This window comes from Triticum aestivum, chromosome 7A (genome assembly GCF_018294505.1).
Source record: "Triticum aestivum cultivar Chinese Spring chromosome 7A, IWGSC CS RefSeq v2.1, whole genome shotgun sequence".
Lineage (NCBI taxonomy): Eukaryota > Viridiplantae > Streptophyta > Magnoliopsida > Poales > Poaceae > Triticum > Triticum aestivum.
This window is the reverse complement of record NC_057812.1, coordinates 451,971,949-451,991,326: the sequence shown is the minus strand read 5'-3', so window position 1 is coordinate 451,991,326 and position 19,378 is coordinate 451,971,949.

Sequence of the window (19,378 nt, the reverse complement as noted above, 5' to 3'; positions counted from 1 at the left end):
TTGTCCCTTCATGCCATTACTCTTCTTTCCCTTACCCGATCTTTCATCCTCTGAATCGGGGTCCTTTGTACCATCAGAGTCGGCATACTTAACTAGAGCCGCCATCAGCTCACCCATGTCGTTGCAAAAACGCTTGAGCCGCCCAAGCTTCCGCTTGAGCGGAATGAACCGGCAATTATTCTCCAACATCCAAACCGCCGAGCCGATGTTGATGTTTTCTGAAGAATGTATGATGGTTGAGACCCGGCGCACCCAGCTGGTCGTAGATTCACCCTCGGCCTGAACGCAAGAAACCAGATCCACAACCGACATAGGCTGCTTGCATGTGTCTTTGAAATTCCGGATAAACTGAGCCTTCAACTCCGCCCATGACCCGATGGAATTAGCCGGCAATCCCTTCAACCAGGTACGAGCTGTTCCTTCTAGCATCATGGTGAAGTACTTGGCATAAGCAGCTTCACTAACATCCAACATCCTCAAGGCCATCTCATAACTCTCCACCCACGCCTCAGGAGGTTGATAGGCTGTGTAATTCAGCACCTTACGAGGGGCTTTGAAATCCTTAGGCAGACGCTCGTTTCGTATAGCTGACGTTAGACATGGCACATCGAAAGCCTTGGAAGTCACTCCTGCCTCAATTGAACCTGTCGGGTATGCCGGCGCATGCTGATGAGCCGCTAGCTCAGCCTCTCGACGTGCTCTGGCTTGGTCCACCAAATCTTGTGCGTTGGCCCCATTGCGGGCCGGATCATGAGGTTGGTTACGGGTCCTTTCAGTACTTGAGACCACTGGCGAGTCAATGTGTCAGTTGTAGCTCCGGCTCGGGCAAGGGGTCTCATGAACCCAATCGCGGCTATAAGAGTAAGCCTGCTACTGCACCAGAGTTGTTTGAAGAAGCTCCCTAGCCCTTCGGGTTTCAACCACCGCTGGAGTTTCACCCTCATCGGGCAGAGCCACCAATCGTGTAGTTGCCGCAATCATGTTGTCCAGAGGGGTGGAGTAATGACCCGGCGGTGTCATCACATGCTGAGGCGGGGTGCTGTTCATACGTGCCTGGCCTGGCGATCAACTATCTGGTTCACCACCGCTGGGTTACTGGCCCCAGCTCCAGGGGTGTTGAAGAGGTCCCTTGACTCATAAACCAAAGGCAAACGACTCGGTTGCTTCCTCCTCAAGACTTCATGTGAAGCGTTCTGATCCACCCTAAGCCGATATGATTCTGCTTGAATCCGTTGTGCTTGTGCATCCAAAACGGCTTGTTCTGCGGCCATCTTGGTGTTCTCTGCCACTAAGTCTGCCTTAGCTTGCGCTATTCCATCACGTAATTTAGCCACTTCTGCCTTCTATTGCTCCTGGTTTTTTGGGGTTACCTCAACCTCCATGAGAGTCGCGAGAGCATCCAACAGATCTGCTAAGACTTGAGCCGGCGGGCAAGCTGAACCGCCAGCCCCAACTGTCGTGACTGCAGATGCACCAGAAGTTATAGCCGCAGCAGCTGTCGAGCCAAGAACCAGCTGTGTGCCAGCCATGAAGATCGCCACCATGTTTGGTGGCTCTCGTGGGTCCGGAATACTGTCGCCATCGGAATAGCCCCCAAACCTTCCACCATGCAGCTGATACATTGAATCGGTCTCGCCCGTGGACTCATCATCAGAACAGATCTCCGTCTCACCGCCAAAGACGGAGCCTTCCAACTCAGCCCCATGGGTGAACCCAACGAAGACGTGCCTTATTACTGGCTGAGCCGGGGCGGGTCATGCGCGCTGAGACGTCTCGATGATGTCGGTGCAGATGTCCGGCTCAGGGCCCGGCTCGCCGATCTTGCCGATGAAGACTTGGATTCCGCCTAAGGGGACCTGGTACCCATACTCAATTGATCCGGCCTCGGGGCCCCAGCTTGCATCGTCGATGTAGAGCTTGCCGCGACGACTCTTGGTCATCTGGCCCATAGCGTATCCCTTGAGCCCTTCGAAGCTGCCCTTTAAGAACTTGAAACCACCGTGCGTGAGCCCCACGGTAGGCGCCAACTGTCGTGGAAGTGTCACGGTAGATGTCCTCATGGAAGGACTTAGTTGTGGAACCATTGCGACGAGGTTAGCTTAAAGGGGTTAAACGGGACAAGGGACACAGAGAGTTTATATTGGTTCGGCCCCTTGCGGTGAAGGTAAAGGCCTACTCCAGTTGAGGTGGTATTACTAGGGTTTCGATTACCAGGGAGCAAACACGCTTTGCCTGGCTCTCGATTTGATGTTTCTTGCCCTAAGCCGATGCCGGGTCGTCCCCTTATATACACAGGTTGACGCCCTGCGACCTACAAAGTCCCGGCCTGCTCATACAACGTGTTCGGCTCGGTGACGTATCTTACATGCCTTAGATTACAAGTCTATTCATACATGGCGGTTTACACTTACGGGCTTTTAAGCCATCTCTGGGCTTGGGCCTCTTACCAACATTCTATTAATCGCCGTCTGGTATACTCTCTTTGTTCTTCTAGGATGAACCGTCATTGTGGTTGACCCGGCCCCTTCTGGGCGGGTCATACCTGATAGTCATATCCCCAACAATTCAGGTCTGGAAGAATGTCCTTGCATGGTTGCAACTTGATGTAGATACCGCCCATTGGTTGAACTATGATACAGTGAGGTTCTGCTGGGATGGAGTTATCACCAACACTGCACAACTGAGGAAAGCCTTGGCCTCTGTATTCCACCTTGTAAGCTGGGAGATTTGGAAAGAGCGAAATGCATGCGTGTTCAGGATCAAGGCGACACCTGTGGCGGTGATAGTGCGATCTATTAAGGAGGAGGCGTCTATCTAGGGTCTGGCGGGTGCCAAACATTGAAGGAAATATGCCCTAGAGGCAACAATAAAGTTGTTATTTATATTTCCTTATACCATGATAAATGTTTATTATTCATGCTAGAATTGTATTAACCAGAAACTTAGTACATGTGTGAATACATAGACAAAACAGAGTGTCCCGAGTATGCCTCTACTAGACTAGCTCGTTCATCAAAGATGGTTAAGTTTCCTAGCCATAGACATGTGTTGTCATTTGATGGACGAGATCACATCATTATAGAATGATGTGATGGACAAGAACCATCCGTTAGCTTAGCATGATGACCGTTTAGTTTACTGCTATTGCTTTCTCCATAACTTATACATGTTCCTATGACTATGAGATTATGCAACTCCCAAATACTGGAGGAACACTTAGTGTGCTATCAAACGTCACAACGTAACTGGGTGACTATAAAGATGCTCTACATGTGTCTCTGATGGTGTTTCTTGAGTTGGCATAGATCGAGATTAGGATTTGTCACTCCGTGTATCGGAGAGGTATCTCTGGGCCCTCTCGGTAATGCACATCACTATAAGCCTTGCAAGCAATGTGATTAATGAGTTAGTTACGGGATGTTGCATTACGGAACGAGTAGAGAGACTTGCCGGTAACGAGGTTGAACTAGCTATTGATATACCGACGATCGAATCTTGGGCAAGCAACATACCGATGACAAAGGGAACAATGTATGTTGTTATGCGCTTTGACCAATAAAGATCTTCGTAGAATATGTAGGAACCAATATGAGCATCCAGGTTCCGCTATTGGTTATTGACCGGAGATGAGTCTCGGTCATGTCTACATAGTTCTCGAACCCATAGGGTCCGCACGCTTAACGTTCGGTGACGATCGGTATTATGAGTTTATGTGTTTTGATGTACCGAAGGTTGTTCGGAGTCCCGGATATGATCACGGACATGAAGAGGAGTCTCAAAATGGTCGAGGCATAAAGATCGATATATTGGATGACTATGTTTGGACATCGGAATGGTTCCGGGTGAGTTCAGGCATATACCGGAGTACTGGGAGGTTACCGGAACCCCCTGATAACCCACAAGTATAGGGGATCACAACAGTTTTCGAGGGTAGAGTATTCAACCCAAATTTATTGATTCGGCATAAGTTAAGCCAAAGAATATTCTCAAGTATTAACAACTGAGTTGTCAATTCAACCGCACCTGAAAGACTTAATATCTGCAGCAAAGTATTTAGTAGCAAAGTAATATGGAAGTAACGGTAATAGTTGCAAAAGTAATAGTATTGATTTTTTAGTGATTGTAACAGTAGCAACGGAAAAGCAACTAAGCAAAGATCAATATTTGAAAAGCTCGTAGGCATTGGATCAGTGATGGATAATTATGCCGGATGCGATTCCTCATGCAACCGTTATAACATAGGGCGACACAGAACTAGCTCCAGTTCATCAATGTAATGTAGGCATGTATTCCGAATATAGTCATACGTGCTTATGGAAAAGAACTTGCATGACATCTTTTGTCGTACCCTCCCATGGCAGCGGGGTCCTATTGGAAACTAAGGGATATTAAGGCCTCCTTTTAATAGAGTACTGGAACAAAGCATTAACACTTAGTGAATACATGAACTCCTCAAACTATAGTCATCACTGGGAGTGCTCCCGATTATTGTCACTTCGGGGTTACCGGATCATAACACATAGTAGGTGACTATTAACTTGCAAAATAGGATCAAGAACTCACATATATTCATGGAAACATAATAGGTTCAGATCTGAAATCATGGCACTCGGGCCCTAGTGACAAGCATTAAGCATAGAAAAGTCATAACAACATCAATCTCAGAACATAATGGATACAAGGGATCAAACCCTAACAAAACTAACTTGATTACATGATAAATCTCATCCAACCCATTACCGACCAGCAAGCCTATGATGGAATTACTCACGCACGGCAGTGAGCATCATGAAATTGGTGATGGAGGAAGGTTGATGATGATGATGGCGACGGATTCCCCTCTCCGGAGCCCCGAACAGACTCCAGATCAGCCCTCCTGAGAGAGATTAGGGCTTAGCGGCGGCTCCATATCGTAAAACGTGATGAATCCTTCTCTGTGATTTTTTCTCCCCGAACGTGAATATATAGAGTTGGAGTTGAGGTCAGTGGAGCATCAGGGGGGCCACGAGATAGGGGGCGCGCCCCCCACCCTCGTGGACAGGGTGTGGGCCCCTGGTGTTGATTCTTTCACCAATATTTTTTATAAATTCCATAAAATTCTCCATGAAGTTCCAGGTCATTCCAAGAACTTTTATTCTGCACAAAAATAACACCATGGCAATTCTGTTGAAAACACCGTCAGTCCGGGTTAGTTCCATTCAAATCATGCAAGTTAGAGTCCAAAACAAGGTCAAAAGTGTTTGGAAAAGTAGATACGATGGACACGTATCAACTCCCCCAAGCTTAAACATTTGCTTGTCCTCAAGCAATTCAGTTGACAAACTAAAAGTGATAAAGAAAAACTTTTACAAACTCTGTTTGATCTTGTTGTTGTAAATATGTAAAGCCAGCATTCAAGTTTTCAGCAAAGATTATGAACTAACCATATTCGCAATAACATTTAGGTCTCATGTTTACTCATATCAATGGCATAATCAACTAGGGAGCAATAATAGTAAATCTCATATGACAACACTTTCTCAAAACAATCATAATATGATATAACAAGATGGTATCTCGCTAGCCCTTTCTGAGAACGCAAAACATAAATGTAGAGCACCTCTGAAGATCAAGGACTGACTAAACATTCTAATTCATGGTAAAAGAGATCTAGTCATACTCAATGTAAACTAATAGTAATGCATGCAAATGACAGCAGTGCTCTCCACTGGTGCTTTTTAATAAGAGGATGATGACTCGACATAAAAGTAAATAAATAGGCCCTTCTCAGAGGGAAGCAGGGATTTGTAGAGGTGCCAGAGCTCGATTTTTTGAAATAGAGATAAATAATATTTTGAGTGGTATACTTCCATTGTCAACATAACAACCGAGAGATCTTGATATCTTCCATGCTACACACATTATAGGTGGTTCCCAAACAGAATGGTAAAGTTTTATACTCCCCCACCACCAACAAACACCAATCCATGGCTTTTCCGAAACAACGGGTGCCTCGAACTAACAACAATCCTGGGGGAGTTTTGTTTGCAATTATTTTAGTTTAAGCATGGGACTGGGCATCCCGGTTACCAGCCATTTTCTCGTGAATGAGGAGCGGAGTCCACTGCTCTTGAGAATAACCCACCTAGCATGGAAGATATAGACATCCCTAGTTGATACATGAGCTATTCGAGCATACAAAACAGAATTTCATTTGAAGGTTTAGAGTTTGGCACATATAAATGTACTTGGAACGGCAGATAGATACCGCATATAGGAAGGTATGGTGGACTCATATCGAATAACTTTTAGGGTTTATGGAAGTGGATGCACAAGTAGTATTCCCGCTTAGTACAAGTGAAGGCTAGAAAGAGACTGGGAAGCGACCAGTTAGAGAGCGACAATAGTCATGAGCATGCATTAAAATTAATCAACACTGAGTGCAAGCATGAGTAGGATATAATTCACCATGAACATAAATATCGTGGAGGCTATGTTGATTTTGTTTCAACTACATGCGTGAACATGTGCCAAGTCAAGCCACTCGAATCATTCAAAGGAGGATACCACCCTATCATACCACATCACAACCATTTTAATAGCATGTTGGCACGCAAGGTAAATCATTATAAACTCCTAGCTAATTAAGCATGGCATGAGCAACTATAATCTCTAATTGTCATTGCAAACATGTTTCATTCATAATAGGCTGAATCAGGAACGATGAACTAATCATATTTACAAAAACAAGATAGGTCGAGTTCATACCAGCTTCTCTCATCTCAATCAGTTCATCATATATCGTCATTATTTCCTTTCACTTGCATGACCGAATGGTGTGGGTAATAATAATGGTGCATGTGCATTGGACTAAGCTGGAATATGCAAGCATTCAATACAAGGGAGAAGACAAGGTAATATGGGCTCTTTGTTAAATCAACAATAATGCATATAAGAGCCACTCAACATTTTCATCATGGTCTTCTCCTCTCGACCCCCAAAGAAAAGAAAAGAAACAAAACTATTTACATGGGAAAGCTCCCAACAAGCAAAAGAAGAATGAGAAATATTTTTGGGTTTTCTTTTAATTACTACTACTACAGGCATGGAAAGTAAACTTGCTAAAAGCTACAACTAATTTTTTGTTTTTGCTTTTATTAAGGTTTTTCAAACACACAAGAAGAAGACTCAAAAAGAAAATAAACTAGCATGGATGATACAATGAAAAAGTATGAGCACCGACAACTGGAATGAGTGTATGAATATGAATGTAATGTCGATGAGAAATACGTACTCCCCCAAGCTTAGGCTTTTGGCCTAAGTTGGTCTATGGCCACGGCTGGCCTGGTGGATATCCAAAGTTGTAACTGGGGTCGTCCTGTGATTTAGCAGCTACTGCCTGATGAGCTACAGCCTGGAGGTGAGATGCCTCCGTCCTTGTCTCATACTCGTTCGCCTCCTCCCTGGTTATAACATATCTCCTTTTTGCCTGAAAGTCAAAGAAAGTAGGAGCAGGGAGAGCAACATGGATTGTGCGTCATCTGTCAAAGATTAGTCGGTACTGGAGGAATTGTTCATTCCTCTCAACAAACTGATGGAGAACCATGGCATTATAATCTAGGTAAGCAAGAGGTCACTCAATATCATTTCCACGTATGGGTATATCAAGATAGTTAGCTACATGACTTGCATAAATTCCACCAAACAAATCTCCACTTATACTGTTGTGATGCAACCTACGTGCAACAATGGCCCCCAAGTTATATTGTTTATCACCTAATACCGCACTCTTGAGGACACTAAGATCTGGAACGCACATGTGACAAGTCTCATCTTTCCCGTTAATGCATCTACCAGTGAAGAGAGCAAATAGTGTATGGAAGGGAAATGAATGCTCCCTATGGTAGCTTGTGTGATTTCCCTAGATTCCCCCACAATAATACTAGCAAGAAAGTCTTTATATTATTTGCGAGGTTCACTAAGATTGCCCCAGTGCGGGAGTTTACAAGCAGTATCAAAATCTTCTAGGTACATGGTATATGATTTATCATAAAGATCAAATAAAACAGTGAGAGAATTGTGCGAGGATGTGAATTTAAACCTTCTCACAAATGAATTGGTTAGATAGCGGTATTGTTGGCACTTATCTGACACGAAGCTCTCAAGATCAGTGTTATGCACATACACATCAAATTCATCCTTGATGCCTGCCTGGACCATGAACGCCTCTGACGACCATTCACAAGGCCGCACTTGAGCTTCCCTTGGAAGTTCATTGTCAGTAGAAAGAGGGGATTCAAAACCTCCAATAGTAATCGTTGGAATTTTTGCAATAGAATTGATACTGTGGACTTGAGGTTGTTTCCTCGGAAAGTGCACCATATGCTCATTACTAACATGAAAAGTGGCATTGCCTTTGTTGCAATCAATAACATCCCCTGCAGTATTCAAAAAGGGTCTACCAAGAACAATAGACATACTATCGCCCTCGGGAATATCAAGAATAACAAAGTCCGTTAAAATAGTAACGTTTGCAACCACAACAGGCACATCCTCACAAATACCAACAGGTACAGCAGTTGATTTATCAGCCATTTGCAAAGATATTTCAGTAGGTGTCAACATATTCAAATCAAGTCTATGATATAAAGAGAGAGGCATAACACTAACACTAGCTCCAAGATTGTCACATTCCTAGCTAGTCACTACTTGTCCTTGCATCAATCTTCTTGCATCATGTTTAAAATTATGAAAGTTGAATTAGGGAAAGTGGAAACCCTCAAAAATCATTTCTAAAAATGATCAACATTAAAAAATTGCTTCAAATAAACCCAAGAAAATGTTCCTGTTCATTCCTGAAAATATTGGCAAGAGGTAAAATTCAAACCAATATTTTTGGAATCACAGAAATATTTATTTCGGTCTTTGAATTAAGTCAATACTTATTTGAATTGGAGATATAAATTCCTATAAATACTTTTATAACTCCAATAATTCTGAAAACTTGTGAGTGGCTCTGAATATGTTGTATCAGGCCACATGATAATTTTCAGAAGCTACAAAAATGATTTGGTTTAGAAACTAAATCAAAACAGAGGAGTAAAAATAGAAAACAGTAAGAGAAATAGAAAGACAGAAACCTCACCTGGGCCTTACCTGGCAGGCCTGGCACTGTAGCGGCCCACCAGGCCCATCTGCTAGTCATCCTCCACCTTGCGCCAGAAGGACACGAGGCGTGTGATCGCCGCATGCCGGCACGCGCCCGTGCCACCTCCTGCTTCCTGCCGCTTCCCCCTCGTTGCCATGGGCCTCCCTCGCGATGCCACGCCGCCCTGACCGCTCTCTCACTCTCCCCGTGCTCCTCCCCCTCCTCTGCTCTCTCTCTCCCTCTCATGCCCGAGCGCAGCCGTCGCCGCCGCTCGCTGTTTCCGTGGCCACAGCCACTGCCTCGCCTCGCCGAAGCGCTCAGAAGCTCCGCCTCGACCCCCTCTTCCTCCCCACCGAGCCATGCCCTGCCGGAAGCCCTGCAACGCTGTCCTCGATGCCATCTTCGTCCTCTGCACCGACAGTCGTCGTTGCCTGATTCGCCGCCCACAGAGCATTCCCGGCCTCGCCCTCGCGCTCGTTGGACTCGCGGTGAGCCGCTGACCCGTTCCCCTCTTCTTCCCATGCCGTTTGGCCGCTCTAGCCGCTATTTCCGCTGGACCCGAGAGCTCACCGCCGCCCAGCCATGTCGCCGCCCTGGCAACCGCCACCTAGAGCCGCAACCGAGCGCACCACCGTGCTCAGTGAGCCCGTAGGACTCCGTAGCAACCCGCAGCTCGTCCTCCCGTGCACCAAAACGCTGTGTCCGAGCGTGCCCGTACTCCGGCCACCGCGGAAGTGCTCGCCGCCGTCAACTCCGGCCATCCCAGCTGCTGCTGCTACCACCACTAGATGCGCGAGAGCGCTAGCAATCCGTAGGAGCAAACCCCGCCTCAAACCATGGGCTGTAGCGAGATCCCGACGATCTCCGCCGCGCGAAAAGGTCGACGCCGGCGAAACTCCGGCGACTGATGTCGTGGCTCGTCATTAGCCACTAATGACCCAGCTAAACCACCCCTAGTGCCACTGCCATGTGGGCCCTGTGCCTATTTAGTTTAATTTAATTTCCTGTTTAGATTAGTTCATGACCCACTAGGACCCACATGTCAGCATTGACTTTGCTAACGCGGCCGTTGACTGGTCCCACATGTCATCCACCCAAACCAGCCCTGTTACACTGACCCATGGGTCCCAGCCATTAGGTTTGACTCTGGGCGACCCTGTTGACCAGCTGACGTCACAGTGATGCAGTGCTGACGCAGTAACTCCTTTTTCTGGATTTATTCTTTTACAGGAAATTCCAGAAAATAGTTAAAACTTCTAAAATTCATAGTAAATCAACCATAGCTCTAAATCAAATAAATTATATATGAAAAATGATCAAAAAAATCCAATCTATCCATCCGTACTGGATTCATGCATGCTGGAACAACGTATGGCTGCTGTTTAGGCCAAATCATATAAATGGCATTTAAACCCTCACATATGGAGTTTGAATTTGAACCTAAGGTTCAAACCAACTCCATTTAACATGTTGCTAGTTGCATTAGCTCAAAACACAGCATATTGACATGTCATGATCATGCATCATATTGTGCATTGCATTGATTGTGTTCCTTTCTCTGTTGCCGGTATTTGTCCCCTCTTAGTAGACGTTGCTTCGACGATGTGATCATTGACACCGATAAAGAGATATACTATCTTCGGAAGTGCCAGGCAAGTAGAACCCCCTTGCTCATTCCCATACAATCCCACTCTCTCGCTCCTGCTCTCTTTTACTGCATTAGGACAACAATGATTCATCTGTTACTTGTTGCGGTAGTTGAACCCCTTATCCTCTGCATGACCTGTCATTGCCACAGTAAATAGATGAAACCCACTAGCATGAGTAGGAGTTGTTTGAGCCCTGATGTGCCTACTCATTCATGCTTGTTTGTCATGCCTGCTATTGCATAGAATTGTGTCAGGTCTGATTCATCGGGGATGAATCGGAGGTGTGTGAACATGTCCTACTGTTGAGAGCTAAGTGTGTGAACATGATTTGGTAAAGGTATCGATGAGAGGCCATGTAGGAGTACATGGTGGGTTGTTTCATTGAAGCCTTCCTTAGGAACTGAGTTCTGTGTTTGTGATCCATGAAACAACTACTACCACACATTGGGCCCTGAAATATGACCCTGCTCGACTTACTGACCCCTCTCGTCCTCTGTCCAGTAGTTGCAACTAGTTTCTGGTGTTTATAGGATATGTGTTGGCGGCCGTGCGTAGCGCTGACCCTAGGGGTGGGCTATGATGCGGTAGATACACCGTGGCACGGTGTACCGGGCGCCCGTTTGGTGTCTCGGGAACCCTGCACACATCATTTGGGGCTGTGAGCGAAACCCCGACCGGATCTCCTCGCGGATGGAACCCGAATAGGCTATAAACCTGGACTAGAGACTTGTGCGGTTAGTCAGGTCGTGGTCTACACCCACGTCGGCTTTCGCTTGAAGTCTGCCGAGCACATGTCGTGTGCAGACGCTAAGTGGTGGAAACATGTGTGATGAAGTACACCCCTGCAGGGTATAAAACTATTCGAATAGCGGCGTCCGCGGTAAAGGACTTCTGGGTTGCCTATAACAGTTCATAGACAAGTGAAAGTGGATACTCTAAAACTCGCAAGATAAGTGTGAGTGCTATGGATGGCCTTCTCGTAGGGAGACGGGAGCGGATCCATAGTGGTGTATTGAATGGTGAATATGTGGACTCGTGTGCGCCACCTCAAAAGAGTTGCTTGCAGTCGTAGTTCAGGTTAGCCACTGAGTCAAAGCTGGCTTGCTGCAGTTAAACACCCCCCCCCCTTGTTGATACCGATGCATATGTAGCTAGTTTTGATGTAAGTCTTGCTGAGTACTTTTGTACTCACGTTTGCTTAATTTATGTTTTGCAGAGAGACTTCAGTCTCGCTAGTAGTATCGCGTGGAATTCGACATTTAGCTTGATACCTCAGCTGCGATCTTGTGCCCTCGGCAGGATCTGGTAGATAGTCAGGCTTCTTAGCCTTTTTCATTTGTAGATGTCTGTACTAAGACATGTTAAGCTTCCGCATGTGCTTGAATTGTATGCTATGATTGTTGGGTCATGAGACCCATGTTTGTAATATCTCGCTCCTCGGAGCCTAATGAATAAATACTTGAGTCGTAGAGTTATGTTGTGATGCCATGTTGTATTTACACATATCGAGCATATTGTGTGTATGATTGAAATGCTTGGTATGTGTGGGATCCAACAATCTAGTTGTTTATCCTTGGCAGCCTCTCTTATGGGGAAATGTAGTCTAGTGCTTCCATGAGCCATAGTAGTCCGCTACAGCACGGTTCACCAGAGTCCTGCTAGGCCAGCACTACTGCTCAGGACACTTGACTGGTCAGGATGTGTTTCACTTCGTTCCTCTGTCTGTCCCTTCGGGAAAATGTCACGCGGTGACTTCCGGAGTCCTACCTAGCCTGCTACAGCCCGGGTTCCCCGGAGTCCTGTTAGCCCAGTGCTACAGCCTGGATTCACTCGTTGATGACCGACATGCTCGCTGTGATTCATGTATGCATGTCCCCATACGTCTGTGCCGCTTTGGGTTCACGACTAGCCATGTCGGCCCGGGTTCTCTATCATATGGATCCTAGCGACACTATCATATACGTGAGCCAAAAGGCGCAAACGGTCCCGGGCCATGGTAAGGCGACACCCGTGGGGATACCGTGCGTGAGGCCGCAATGTGATATGAGGTGTTACCGGCTAGATCGATGTGACTTGGAATCGGGGTCCTGACAAAGATCACATCAAGCAGTTTTAACATAGTTTCCTTTAATGGAGCATGTATAGTTGGCACACCTGGATCTCCTAGTTTCTTTGGTATTCCACCTTTAAAAGTATAATTAGCAAGCATGGTGAAAATTTCTGCTTCCGATATCTTTCTTTTATTTGTGACAATATCTTTCATATACTTAGCATAAGGATTCATTTTAAGCATATCAGTCAAACGCATATGCAAAAAGTGTTGGGGAATGTAGTAATTTCAAAAAAAATCCTACGCGCACGCAAGATCATGGTGATGCATAGCAATGAGAGGGGAGAGTGTCGTCTACGTACCCTCGTAGACCGTAAGCGGAAGCGTTATGACAACGCGGTTGATGTAGTCGTATGTCTTCACGATCGACCGATCCTCAGTACCGAACGTACGGCACCTCCGCGTTCAGCACACGTTCAGCTTGGTGACGTCCCGCGAACTCAAGATCTAGTAGAGCTTCCGATAAGAGCTTTGTCAGCACGACGGCGTGGTGACGATGTTCATGAAGCTACCAAAGCAGGGCTTCGCCTAAGCACCGCTACGATATGACCGAGGTGGATTATGGTGGAGGGGGGCACCGCACATGGCTAAGAGATCAATGATCAATTTTTGTGTCTCCAAGGGGTGCCCCCTCCCCGTATATAAAGGAGTGGAGGAGGGGGAGGGGTCCGGCCTCCTATGGCGTGCCCCATGAGGAGTCCTACTCCCACCGGGAGTAGGACTCCCCCTTTCCAAGTAGGAGTAGGAGAAGGGAAGGAAGGGAGAGAAGGAGAGAAGGAAAGCCCCCCCCCCCCTCTGCTACGTCTTGAGCTTGCGTTGGTTTTCCCCGAAGAGGAAGGGATGATGCAGCAGAGTAGCGTAAGTATTTCCCTCAGTTTTTGAGAACCAAGGTATCAATCTAGTAGGAGGCCACGCTCAAGTCCCTCGTACCTGCACAAAGTGATAGCTACTCGCAACCAACGCGATTAGGGGTTGTCAATCCCTTCACAGTCACTTATGAGAGTGAGATCTGTAGATATAATATTTTTGGTATTTTTGGTATAAAGATGCAAAGTAAAAAGTAAAAGCAAAGTAAAAAAGCAAAGCAAGATTAAAGTGATGGAGATTGATATGATGAGAATAGACCCGGGTGCCATAGGTTTCACTAGTGGCTTCTCTCAAGAGCATAAGTATTCTACGGTGGGTGAACAAATTACTGTTGAGCAATTGACAGAAGTGAGCATAGTTATGAGAATATCTAGGCATGATCATGTATATAGGCATCACGTCCGTGACAAGTAGATCGAAACGATTCTGCATCTACTACAATTACTCCACTCATCGACCGCTATCCAGCATGCATATAGAGTATTAAGTTAAAAACAGAGTAACGCCTTAAGCAAGATGACATGATGTAGAGAGATAAATTCATGCAATATGAAATAAACCCCATCTTGTTATCCTCGATGGCAACAATACAATACGTGCCTTGCTGCCCCTTCTATCACTGGGTAAGGACACCGCAAGATCGAACCCAAAGCTAAGCACTTCTCCCATGGCAAGAACTACCAATCTAGTTGGCCAAACCAAACGGATAATTCGAAGAGACTTGCAAAGATAACCAATCATACATAAAAGAATTCAGAGAAGATTCAAATATTATTCATAGATACACTTGATCATAAACCCACAATTCATCGATCTCAACAAACACACCGCAAAAAGAAGATTACATCGAATAGATCTCCACAAGAGAGGGGGGAACTTTGTATTGAGATTCAAAGAGAGAGAAAAAGCCATATAGCTACTAACTATGGACCCGAAGGTCTGAGGTAAACTACTCACACTTCATCAGAGGGGCTATGATGATGTAGAAGCCCTCCGTGATGACGGCCCTCTTCCGGCGGAGCTCCGGAACAGGCCCCAAGATGGGATCTCGTGGATACAGAAAGTTGCGGCGGTGGAATTAGGTTTTTGACTCCTGTTCTGATCGTTTGGGGGTACGTGTGTATATATAGGAGGGATAAGTACGTCAGTGGAGCACCGAGGTGCCCACGAGGCAGGGGGGGCACGCCCCCACCCTTGTGACCTTGTCTTTGACTCCCTGGGGTAGGGTCCAAGTCTCCTGGATCACGTTCGGTGAGAAAATCATGTTCCCGAAGATTTTATTCTGTTTGGACTCCGTTTGTTATTCTATTTCTCCGAAACACTGAAATAGGCAAAAAAAACAGCAATTTTGGGCTGGGCCTCCGGTTAATAGGTTAGTCCCAAAAATAATATAAAAGTGGAAAATAAAGCCCAATATATTCCAAAATAGTAGATAATATAGCATGGAGCAATCAAAAATTATAGATACGTTGGAGACGTATCACCCTCCTTGTCCAATTCGGACTAGACGGGGAGGGGGGCGCGGTTGCCCTGGCCGCTCCTCCTCTTCTCCCACTAGGGCCCATTAGGGCCAATATACTCCCCGGGGGGTTCCGGTAACCCCCCGGTACTCCGATATATGTCCGAAACCTCCCGAAACACTTCCGGTGTCCGAACATAGTCGTACAATATATCGATCTTTACGTCTCAACCATTTCAAGACTCCTCGCCATGTCCGTGATCATATACGGGACTCCGAACTACCTTCGGTACATCAAAACACAAAAACTCATAATACCGATCGTCACAGAACTTTAAGCGTGCGGACCCTACGGGTTCGAGAACTATGTAGACATGACCGAGACACGTCTCCGGTCAATAACCAATAGCGGAACCTAGATGCTCATTTTGGTTCCTACATATTCTACAAAGATCTTTATCGGTCAAACCGCATAACAACATACGTTGTTCCCTTTGTCATCGGTATGTTACTTGCCCGAGATTCGATCGTCGGTATCTCAATACCTAGTTCAATCTCATTACCGGCAAGTATCTTTACTTGTTCCACAATGCATCATCCTGTAAATAACTCATTAGTCACATTGCTTGCAAGGCTTATAGTGATGTGCATTACCGAGAGGGCCCAGAGATACCTCTCCGACAATCGGAGTGACAAATCCTATTCTCGATCTATGCCAACTCAACGAACACCATTGGAGACACATGCAGAGCACCTTTATAATCACCCAGTTACATTGTGACATTTGGTAGCACACAAAGTGTTCTTCCGGTAATTGGGAGGTGCATAATCTCATAGTCATAGGAACATGTATAAGTCATGAAGAAAGCAATAGCAGTAAACTTAACGATCAAGTGCTAAGCTAATGGAATGGGTCATGTCAATCACATCATTCTCCTAATGATGTGATCCCGTTAATCAAATGACAACTCATGTCTATGGCTAGGAAACTCAACCATCTTTGATCAATGAGCTAGTCAAGTAGAGGCATACTAGTGACACTATGTTTGTCTATGTATTCACACATGTATTATGTTTCCGGTTAATACAATTCTAGCATGAATGATAAACATTTATCATGATATGAGGAAATAAATAATAACTTTATTATCGCCTCTAGGGCATATTTCCTTCAGTCTCCCACTTGCATGTAACACCCATAGTGCGACTATATCTCCCACGTGTCAGGGCACGACTTAGAGGCATAGCCGCATGGTAGGCTTGTTGCAAGAGGGGTAATCTTCACACATCCCATGTACTGAATAAGAAAGGGATAAAGAGTTGTCTTACAATCGCCACTTCACACAATACATAAATAATTCATACATCAACCGAATACAAACAAAGGTCCGGCTACAGAACCAAAATAAAAGAAGACAACCCCAAATGCTAGATCCCCGGTCGTCCCAACTCTGCACCACTACTGATCAACCGGAAAAGACACATAACAACGATAAAGATCTTCATCGAGCTCCCACTTGAGCTCGGTTGCGCCACCTGCACTGGTATCATCAGCACCTGCAACTGTTTGGAAGTAACCGTGAGTCACGAGGACTCAACAATCTCACACCCGCGAGATCAAGACTATTTAAGCTTATGGGTAGGGTAAGGTAAAGAGATGGAGCTGCAGCAAGCACTAAGCATATATGGTGGCTAACATACGCGAATAAGAGCGAGAAGAGAAGCAACGCAGTGGTCGAGAAGCTATAAGTGATCAAGAAGTGATCCTGAAACTACTTACGTTCAAGTATAACACAAGAACCGTGTTCACTTCCCGGACTCCGCCGGAAAGAGACCATCACGGCTAGACATGCGGTTGATGCATTTTAATTAAGTTAAGTGTCAAGTTCTCTACAACCGGATATTAACAAATTCCCATCTGCCACATAACCGCGGGCATGGCTCTCGAAAGTTTATACCCTGCAGGGGTGTCCCAACTTAGCCCATCACAAGCTCTCACAGTCAACGAAGGATATTCCTTCTCCCGGGAAGACCCGATCAGTCTCAGAATCCCGATTACAAGACATTTCGACAATGCAAAAACAAGAGCAGCAAGACCGCCCAATGTGCCGACAATCCCGATAGGAGCTGCACATATCTCATTCTCAGGGCAACACCGGATGAGCACTCCGTACAACTAAAACCAGCCCCCAAGTTTCCCCGAGGTGGCGCTGCAAAGTACTCTAGTTCGGACCAACACTTAGAGAAGCACTGGCCCGGGAGGGTTAAAATAAAGATGACCCTCGGGTTGGCTGACCCAAGGGAAAGGTAATAGGTTGTTAGTCAAATGTAAAACAAAGGTTGGGCCTTGCTTGAGGAGTTCTATTCAAAGCAAACTATCAAGGGGTTCCCATAACACCCAACCGCGTAAGGAACGCAAAATCAAGGAACATAACACCGGTATGACGGAAACTAGAGCGACAAGAGTGGAACAAAACACCAGGCATACGGCCGAGCCTTCCACCCTTTACCAAGTATATAGATGCATTAATTAAATAAGACATATAGTGATATACCAACATAACCATGTTCCAACATGGAACAAACTTCAGCTTCACCTGCAACTAGCAACGCTATAAGAGGGGCTGAGCAAAGGTGGTAACATAGCCAAACTACGGTTTGCTAGGAAAGGTGGATTAGAGGCTTGACATGGCAATATGGGAGGCATGATATAACAAGTGGTTGGTAGCACGACATAGCGATAGAATGAACAACTAGCAAGCAAAGATAGAAGTGATTTCGAGGGTATTGTCATCTTGCACGAAATCCTACAAGGAAGAAGAACGAGTCCATGAAGAAGACAAACAGACGTAGTCGAACGGATCCTCACAAACGCGACGTTACCGGAATTAACAAGAAGAAGCAACACCGGAAAGAAGCAAGCAACATGGTAAACCAACAAGCATAAACATGGCATGATGCACAATTAAGTATGATGCATGTCCGGTTTAGTTATGCATGGACAGGCAAAGTGCACAAACAACACTACAAGTTAAGTGGAGCTCAATATGCAACGAGTTGTGTATTGACGAAACACCACATTCAATCATTTAGTTCACTCTCGTTTATGTACCCAACAATATTAAATTTTATTAAACATGGCAAGGTGTGAAGCATATAAAACCTACCTATCTAGGCAAGTTTAAATGAGGCCGGGAACAACAAACAACAAGTCCGGAAAAATCCTCATGTGCATATTTTAGATTTGGTACTGTTCTGCCCTAAAGCATATTTTATAGTTGTTAAACATGCAAAGTAAAGACACCATATTAAACTAGGCATTTTTCTACCCCATTTACATATAAAGTTTATTTAAAATGGAGCTACGGTTATTTAGTCATGAAATAAATCATTTTAACATGACATTTAAGCAAATTAATGCAACCAACATTTTAAACATGGTTGAAAGTTTCATATTATGAAATTAGACAAAATTTTAAGCATTTTTCGTATTAAGTTTGTTTAATTCCGATGAACGGTTAATTTGTTATTATATGCATGACAACTAGGGGATTTTCTACAAAACTGGTAAAACCTAGATAAATTCTAAATTCGCACAAGGGAAAAAACATCAACGAGCCAAAAACTGAAGGATTTGGGCTGGTGGGAGCTTCTCACATTGGGCCTCGGCCCGGTTCGGTGGAGAGAGGGAGGCCGACAAAGGGCACACCGGGCCGGATCTGGCAAATAGGGGGCGCCCCAGGCGCGTGCGGTCGACGAGGGGCGTCGCGCTGTTGCCGTTCGCTGCAGGAGAAGCAGGGCGATGCAGAGGAGCAAAGCGTCGGCGAGTGGAGGCCAGAGATGGGAACGGCGACCGAAGGAAGAGGCGGATCCGGGCGCTGGACGACGGGGCTGGGCCGGCGGAGGGGAATCCAGGCGGGGGTCGAGGTGGTGGCGGCGTCCTCCGCCTGAACTGCTGCCGCTCAATGCAGGGACGCAGGAGGCGGCTTCAGACGTGGTGCTCACCGGACCCGATCGCGGTGAGGGTCGACGAGGTAGGGAACGGAGTAGCTGCGGTGGTTCTTGGTGGCGGAGAGGTTCCATGGCTCGAGGCCCTAGCTCGGGGGTTAGCTGGAGGCACGGTGAGCGAGCACTGCTCGTCATGGTCGTCGGTGCTGGTAGCAGGT